Source organism: Argiope bruennichi, chromosome X1 (assembly GCF_947563725.1).
Source record: "Argiope bruennichi chromosome X1, qqArgBrue1.1, whole genome shotgun sequence".
Classification (NCBI taxonomy): domain Eukaryota; kingdom Metazoa; phylum Arthropoda; class Arachnida; order Araneae; family Araneidae; genus Argiope; species Argiope bruennichi.
In genome coordinates this window covers 55,274,042-55,284,001 of record NC_079162.1, presented here as the reverse complement: position 1 = coordinate 55,284,001, position 9,960 = coordinate 55,274,042, and positions in this window count along the sequence as shown.

The window sequence follows — 9,960 nt, the reverse complement described above, 5'->3', positions numbered from 1 at the left end:
TAAGTTAAGAATTTCATTAAACAGGAAGCAACAAGATGATATATTTGCGCACTACACAATAAACGCTGCAACCAACTTATCCTTATGGGGTAACCTTTAAAAGAAGGCCTTATGGAGTACAGACAGTTTAAAGAGTCAATAATTACAGACCGGATCTCTTTTCGCTGTTTTTATTCTGGCTGAAATTTTTATGCTTATTTAATATACAAGAATTTTTAAAATTTTCTTAGCCAAAATTGGAAATCATGCTTAAGATTTTGACCACATATGTGCCCTGGAATAACCATTTATTACACATTATAACATCAAGCTCTCAGCTGCCTTCAAAGTAATCCCCAGGCAGTTAGATCATCCATCACTGAGTTTTTCAATGCCATCGGGAAAGCCTCAAAGGATGTCGAAAGCATTTTTACTTATAAGTTAGCATTTCATTCTCATATTCAAAGTGCCTGTTCTGGAGGGTAATTATTTTTTTATAAAAGGCAAATATTATTATAAAAATATTCAAAGCTAAAAGTATTTTTAGAGGGACTGAATATCATTGTGCTATGCGAAAGGATTATTTATGGTAAAATTCATTTTAAATATTATTATTTACTTGTTCAGGAAAAATTTAACTATTACATTGAGAAAAACGGTTTACGAACTCTTTTATTTTGAAGTAAACTTAAGCAATGAGTACTCTAACGCTAAAAATTCATATCGCAATTCTTTATTACTAAAATGCAGTTTCCGAAGAAAAATTCAATAAAAAACTAGAAAAAGCTTAAAATTTAAGGAAAAATCAGATGATGTAAAATATAATACATATTTTGCGATTAAACTCAAATAAGATGTAAAAAAAAAAAAAAAATTCAGAGTCTCACATGTATTACAATTAGTTAGGAGCTATGTCCCGTTTTATTATAATTGTTTTGGCTGTTTTAACCTTCACACATACAAATTAAGATGAACAGTGAAAATTCAATTTTTTGGTAATTTCATAACTCCAAGATGATACATTTTTCAATTAAAAGTTACTAACGTTACTAGGTCATGTTAATTTCCTATTCCTATAGCTTAGATTGCCCTTGAACAGTTTGGGTTGGTTGCAAATGGAGAATTCTGAAGCTGGTTTTTTTAAAAAATATCTAAGATTAAAATATCGAGAGAAGAAATTCTTGATATTATTTGGAAAAAATTAAGAAGAGCGAGGAGGGGCGTGTCTTCATTAAAATTTTCTACTTTATTTTCAGAAGGAAAAATAATGATGGATAAATCACAAAAAATAAAGAATGATTGCTTTATTCCTGTTGGTTGACTGGTTTACGCTGTTTATTGGCGCAAGAGTCAAGCTTGGTTATACTACGCAAGCAAAATGCCTTATTCTGACCTTCTAGAATAAAGCTTCATAAATATTGTTTATCATTTTTTTTTCGATCCCCCCGAGGGGCACCTCGAAATGAGGATGAGAGTCTTCCGGCATGGTGGTTGGTTCTCGCCACCCTGGGGGGGTAAACGAAAAGGTGGCGGTCTAGCTCCTCCCATCGATGACGGGACGTACTTCCTTAGGGAAGGGTTGTACCAAGGCCGTTGATGGCCATTAGGACTCAACTAGTGTGTCCAGTGTGTGTCTAGTCCGCCAGTGTTGCTGTACCGGCGGTCTGGGCATTGAGTTTTTTTTTTTTTTTTTTTTTTTTTTTATCCATGTGCCTTTGACCAGGTCGGAGAGGCACACGGATAAAGAAAAATATAACTTGATGATATAACTCACCAATTTTTTTTTTTTTTTTTTACTTCATAGGGAGCACCTCAAAATTGAGGATGAGAAGCTTATGACATGGTGGTTGATTCCCTCCGCCCTTGTGGATACAGAAATATTATGGGATTGTCTACCCTCTAACGATGACGGGACGTGCCTCCTACTAGAGGGACTGTACCGTGGCCGGTGATAGCTCTTAGGACTCAAACATAGTCCCCGTCAATGCTGAAACAGTGTTTTAGTCATTTAGATTTACCTGAATACCTTAAAGTGGAGCAGAGTAGCCTTTCGTGGTTACCATTTTTACTCTGGGCATATAAGTGCAATTTATAGATATTTGCAATGATGATTGGTGGTGGATTTAGGCAGTATGCTGTCCTAAGCGGTACACTTTTTAAGACCTCTATTTTAATAAAATAATCATCTTTAACTTAATCAGAGCATTTTAATAATTCACCTTTCCTTATAAAAACCTTTCGAGAATGCGTTTGTTTTTATTGATAATGACTCATGACTGTGTGGCATCTTCTTTTGTACATCATATTATTTAAAAGACTCTCATTACTAAGTGAATAATGATCATTTATATTGACATTATTATCTGACAAAGTTTTAATGTTATCGTACTATTTGTAATTTATAGAATTTTTATTTTTAACAACTTTATTTATTTGACAAATACACTAGTACATTTATACATACAAATACAAATACAAATAATACATTTATAATTGATCTGCTGTCGGACCCCTTCGCCAGCGTTCCCAGACAGCTATCCTGATAGGAAATCCACCACTGGTAGCGATTTTTCCACCGGACCTATAGCAATGCTATGTTCTTTGTAATTATTTCAATAACTTGGAGTCTTCCTTTTTTACGAATTTAGCTGCTTTTCCGTAGTAATATTTTCGATGATCCCATGCAGATAACTATAATCTTCTTAGTGAATCGCATCTAACTATCAAAATTTGAGGACGAAAATCGATTATTAATTTACGACAAAATATAACAAATGGAGGGTGAGAATAAACAATGCCGTTTGTTCAGCACACACATTAGTTCTAAACGATGAAAAAATATCGCATAGTTTGTATGGCAAAACGGCGCATTATAGGAGAATGTTTTTTGGGGGGATGGGGGTGGGCAATTCCCTGGAGTTGGTAGTAATGCAGATTAGAAATTACTATTCGGCCCTCAATTTTCTCATTCTTACTTTTTAAAAAAGATTAAATTACTTTTCTTTTCTCTCTTTTGTCTCATTTATTCATTTTTACTTTCTGGTATATGAGGTATACTGTAATCGTTAAAAATTCGAGCGTGAGATTTTGACGAATCTTTACGTGTCAGGCCTCCCTAAGTTGGAAAAACACAATTTTGGCATTATGTATATCTATCAGCCTGTCTGGAACACGAAAACTAAAAAAAAGCTTTGAGTTAAACGGTTCAAATTTGGTATATGGAATTACGATACTGAATTGCCAAATAAAAGCAAACCAGGCATTTCAACTTAAGAAATATATACTCTCTCAAACTTTGAAAAAGAATTTGATTCAAAGTACTTTGATTGAAAAAGTACGATTTGACTGTTGAATTTCGTTTATTTACAATTATATGTCCATATTTAAATCCTACATCAATGTAAATAAGTATGTAATTGGTCACAATCATTGAATTGACAATTGGAATCTTTAAGCCACTGGTTTATTAAAATTAGAACTGAGTAAGTTTAAAAGAAATTACTAAAAAAGTATACAAAGAGCAATGCTCAATTTTTGAAGAAATTTAATTATTTTTCATCTAGGAACAAAAAAAAAAAAAAAAAAAAAAAAAAAAAAAAAAAGCAAACAAACAAAAAAAAAAAAAAAAACTGCATTCTCTTAGGGAATGTAAAAACATTAAAAGAAAAAAAAGATGTCTTTGAAAACTATATTTTAGATGAAAAGTTATTGCTAGTTAGGAAAAATTTTGAAGCTATATTAAACTTCTTTTAAACAAAGCTCTTAATATTTAGAAATTTCTAAACTGTGTGCGTGGCGAAGTATGCCCATGTAAACTTTTGCAAAATGGAATTCATGAAAAGTAATAGTTTAATCCAGAGGTTCCGAACTATAGACCCAATGACTCTTTTCATGTTTATTTTAGGACTGCTTTCTGAAAATCAAAGATGAAAACTAATGGAGCAGATATATTTTTAAAGATTACATTTAAAAAAAAGGAGGAAAGTACCACCGATTGAAGAAGATCCATTAATTGTACTATCATGACACTAGGCTCTAAAATAGTTTCTTAGAACCTCGTTATTCCCATTTTAGAATAAATGTTCAACTACAATATCATGTTGAACTATCATGAGATTACGTTCTAAAATCATTTTTTTTTAAATCATTGATCCCATTTTAGAATAAATGTTCAGCAACAATATCAGCTTTGGCAATAATAGTTAAAATTAAACTTTAATGGAGTTCTTGACCACTTACGCGTGTGAATGTGCGCTTTTCCAAATTTAGTATTTTTGATATATAAGTACAAAAACAAACAGAATGTGGAAAGTAACGTGAGTTTTATTCCAAATATTGACCTTTTCATAGGGGCTAAACAATGTCAAAAATCCCACTGAGTTTATTTTATGTTTTAATCGTGTGTTTTTGAGTTTTCTTAAAATGTGATATCTAAATAATAACAATAAGGTTCTTTGCTTTATAAACAATACATTTTTCATTCTTTTATACTAAATAGCACTTATTATTGACATATATGTGTGTGCGCGCGTATGTATGATTAAACCTAACAAAAGTTGAGTGAAATTCTTTGGGCCTGCTACTCCGAGATAATGAAGAGATTGGGTATATTTGGTGTGTCAAGGGAGCCATAAAACCCTGTATATGATAACAAGTAGCTTCCGGGTTTATCAATGTTTTCTAGCTTTATTATCAAGCCATCTTACGAAAAGCGTATCGTCCAGACTAGAGGTTTCGATGTGATGTTCGGGCTGCGGTAGTCTGGTGGTAAAGTCTTGGTGTCGGAACTGGAGGGTTTCACATTCGAGACCCGATTCCACCGAAGAACCGTTGTGTAAGCGGGTCTGGTGCTTGTTAAATCCATAGGGGCCAAACGTTTTTCCGCTGGTGTGGTGTAAATGTTTAGAAAGGGTGTACTAGCGCAGGTGTCCTCCTCGTCATCTGACTGCTGTTCAGAATTACGAGATCTGTCCCAAAATAGCCCAGCCTTGCTTTGAAATGGAACGTTAATAGAACTAAACTGAACTAACTCGTGTTCTTCAGTGTATGTTAAGTCTACTTCAATAGCATTTAGAGAATCTGTACCGTTTATTTTAATTTTACTGACCTCAAGCTGACTAATAGTTCCTCACTGTCCTTCAGTTTCATTCCAGTTTTATTTATTAAGCTAGAATGTTTTATCATCCATCAAGTCATTCTGTTCACCCTCGCTCATCAGAACTAACCACGATTCTTTGTGTTTCAAAATTACATAACCAATTCCCAGTAGATCTCAAATTGCATCAAAGCAAGATGTAACTCTAACTAGTCAAACAATTAAAATTTACTAAATAGGTCTGGTATGACGGTTATATTTTTCTAATAAACAGTAAATTCTCAAATATGATGTTTCTCTACACCACAACTCATCAGAATTGAACTTTTATCAAGTAATTTATTCAAAAGAAATACTTCCTGGGATTGCTAAATTTGGTCTTATGAATGCTAATGTTGGTCAGAAAAACAAACAAGCAGAAAAACAAAACCTGAATTGTAATATTAGTTTTAGAAATGCGTTTTAATCTACTTCAAGAAAAAGTGATTGACTAGAGTATAATTTCTAATAAGCTGTGTCGAATAAACTTCTTCAAATATCCGTTAATCCTGGTTTCTACGGCAACAGACGAAAACAGATTGTATGTTTGAATTAGATATTATGATTCATAGCTTATTTAGCTAAGATAATAATCTGAAGAATATAAGTTACTGTTAAAGATATGCATTTTTTCCTAGGCTAAGACTAATTGTATTTATATTGGTTGATGTGAAAGTACTTTACCGGGCAGTAAGAATTAGAGGATAATTCTAGATCTATACTCATTTATAATCCTTTATCTATTCTTATTTTCTTATTACTATACATCACTAAACCACAGATTTTTTAATGCAGTTTTTGTGCATTTTTTTGCATAATTTGTTTATGAAAATGTGTAACTGGCTTCGGGAATTGATTGTAATCTTTTCTGTACCGATCCGGCTAGACATACAGTTCCGGAAACTCTTTAAACATTGCAATGTTTAAATTTCAGGTAAACAAAAAAATCTCGTGCATAACATGGAGGAATAATTTTTTTGCAGTTTCAAAATTAAAGTGATATCTTTTTTCATTGTTTTATGCAGACTTTGGAATAGCATTTATTTAAAAAAGTATAAAGCGGAAAGAAAAACATATTTTCGGTTTAAAATTTTAATTAAAAATATTTAGAAACAAAATAAATGCATTTTTAAAGAAAGGCCTGCTTTCTTCTTCTGAAATCTAAGACATATTTTAACCCCTTGATTTATGTCCTAATCGGATGAACATCTTATTTGTATGAGATTTATTATTATTTTAATTTCTATAATAATATAAGAGCATTTGAGATATTTAAGCGATTTTAAGTGATTTTTTTTCATTTTAAATTTCTTAATTCTTTCACTTAATTGCAGATTAAAAATTCAGTAATTTAATGCGCGAGAACTTGTCATTATATGCCAAGGATTAATAAGCAGTATTTCACTTTGTTGATTGATTGTGCAAAGTATTCCTAAAAATGAAATATAATTAGGAACTATTTCTTTCAGTTACCAAATTTACGTTGCATAGAATTTTTTAAATATTTTTTTGTAGAAGCTCCTGTTGTTGCTCTAAAATGTAGAAGCTCTTGTTTCTTGAATTATCTTCGCATTTTGGAGGTATTTTATCACCTTTTGGTGCAATCGATTTCCCTTATTACAGAAAATTAAACTGCTTTAAGATATTCATGAACGTAGAAAACTCTGATTTCCGACGTCAACGACGATTTTTTTTTAAACCTCTGTTTGTAGTTTAACTTTTCCGTCTTCCAAAATCGTTTATATATATATATATATGTGTGTGTGTGTGTGTGTGTGTGTGTGTGTGTGTGTGTGTGTGTGTGTGTGTGTGTGTGTGTGTGTGTGTGTGTGTGTGTAATAATATTTTAATTCTAATTTCAATTTAATTAATTTCCAAGATTTTATCTTAATTTAGCCCATAGTAACTTCATTCTAAAATATTCTCTTATTTCGTGATCCAATTCCACTTTCGGTTTAATTAATCCCTTTGTAAAAATAATGCGCCTTCAGTACTACGTATTAAATGAAAGTGATACTTTTACCCTTCAAAAGGTGTCAAAGGTCACACGTGTATTGAATTGACGCCTGGCCAGAAATCCAATGTTATATAAGGCTAGTGATCATCTGTTTGGCCTTTTTCCCCCTTTTCTTATTTCTGAGTGTGCCGCGCTGCGTTTTCTTGTATATAATCATGCCTGCCACTCTGAATAGAATAAAACGTAATTAAAAATACCAAGTCTCTTCACTGTTTCGAACCTGCATTCTACTTCAATCAAAATATGTTACACATTATTTAGCCGACAGGATTAAAAATCTATTATATATAATTTATCCTGAAATAATATGTAACATATTTTGATTGAAGTAGAATGCAGGTTCGAAACAGTGAAGAGACTTGGTATTTTTAATTACGTTTTATTCTATTTCGAGTGGCAGGCATGATTATATACAAGAAAACGCAGCGCGGCACACACAGAAGTAAGAAAAGGGAAAAAAAGGCCCCTTTACTCTTTTTCTGCAATTTTGTCTATGATGCTGTTTATGATATGAATTCAGTGAAAAAGAATGCATTGGGCATTCTAACTTTTCAATAAACTACTTCATCTATAAACTGTAAAATTACTGTGGAATTATAATTCGTAGTAACAAAGGCAATTTATAGGATATACAAAGTACTGTTAGTGCTGTGTTTTATCTCTCTAGCTCTCATTATGCATGGCCGGTGTCTTAAAGATTTTGGTGCAAGTATCAACGAGCAAGGCTTTAGTCAAGCCATTTAAGGATAAATCGGCAACATAATAAAATATGCTAAAAAGAAATCGCGCAGTCAGCAATTACCGTGGAAGAGAAGAAATTCAAAATATAATCTTAATGGTACGTCAAGGAATTTTGTTCAGAAGCAGTATTTTGAAGTTTGGTTATATTAACGTCCAGATTTAAAGAAACACTATGGCTATTTTGGGAAGGACTTCGTAATTTTGAATCTCTGTCAGATGACGATGACGACACTTGAGCTGTCACCCTTCTCTCCAAACTTCTAAACCACACTTCACCAGTGGGAGGACGATTGCCCCCGACAATCGCTCCCAGACCCACATACACAACGGTGCTTGGATGGAATCGGGACTCGAACTATAACCTCCCGTTTTGAAGTCGAGACCTTATCGCCAGGTCACCGCGGCCTAGCAGCATTTTGAAAAGTTACAAGCAATGCGTCTGTGGTTGTCTGTTATTTCTGCTTTAGATGAATGATGGTATTAGAGGTGTATTGTCAATTTTAAATTATTTAAATTTAAATTATTGGAATTTACATATTTACTGGGTTGACATTAAATGAACATGAATGACATTAATGACTTCAAAACAAATTGCCTTCCAAAAACAAAAACTAAGGGGAAAAAATTCTGATTAACGACGGAAATAACGACAGATTAACGAAGAAATAATTACAAAAAGCTGAAAAGCTGGTCTGACTCATTATCCTAGAAAATTTTAGATTTCTTTGACCACAGGAGCTATGCTTTTCAATGAAAATTAATCTTTTAACTGTAGTTATCTCAACATTTAGTTTTTGACTAAAATTTCCCACAATAAATATATTTCAAAAATTAATAGAGGTGTTTGCATGAAAGTTTCAGCGAATATTTCAAATAATATGTGGTTGGGATAGGTTAAAGGTTTTGGCGTCGGCGAAATGCTTTTTCATTTATACGTATTTTTAGAAAAAATAAGTTAATTATATTTATTACTATAATTAATATTAATAAAGGTATAAATTAAGCATATTTATACCTCTATATTTTTACCTCTAATTTACAAGCATTTCAAAATTTTTCTTTGATTTCGAATCACTGCATAGATTCCTATCCTTTAGAACTTGCGTGCAAAGAAAATTAATTTTGTGTAAAGTATATACAGTGGGAAAACAAAAGCCATCACAACTTGGAAGTTAGAAAAGTCGGAACTGAGTGATTAAAAAATAATTTTTAGACCGTATGTAATTAGAAATTATTATATATAGCTTAATTATTTGGCTTTTTTTATTTATAATTTACAATGCATGTAAAAATAATAAAAAAGTTATTTAAAAATTTAATTTTCAGAAAATTTTGCTCCCAGCGGAAGCGGCTACTGTAAATAGATTTAAACTTTTAGGAATATTTTGTAATCAATTATATTGCATTTTAGATATAGAAATAATAGGGATTCAAACTTGTCTTTCAATTTATATTCTTTTAGCATGAGTATTTTCAATATCAAGAGTTTTTATATTGATTAAAAAAAAAATTAAATTTCACTTATGCAATTGAAAAAATTCATTATCGGGGTAAAAATTTTATTTACCTTATTGTTGTTATATTTTATTTAGGTTTACTTCTTTATATTACGTGGTAATCCAGAGTTCAAGACAAATTTATTCAAGTGTGAATAACAATATTTCTTTTCGTGAAGATAACAAACTTAAAATTTAGTTCAATTTATTAACCTCCTGTTTTTCTATCTTTATAATTGGGAATTACTCTAAAAATGACCAAAAGTAAAACTATTGCAATATGCATAAAGATTTACTTTTTTCTCTTACATGTTATTACACATTTTAATCAAAAGAATAGATTTATTTTGCAGTTTATTTCATTCTGTTATTCAAGTCAAAAAAGTTTAAATAAAAATAAAATACAGCAATAAATTGAAATAAAAATAAAGTTATTGTTTACAGCCCTTAAATGTATCCCAGGCTAAACAAAAAGTACGGATAACAAATTTTCTAATGGTTTATGGTCTTGTTTTATAAGAGTAAATTTTATTTCTCTTTATGTGTGTAGCAAGTTGTGGGGTCTCCGACTCCCCAGATGAATTTCTTGGTGC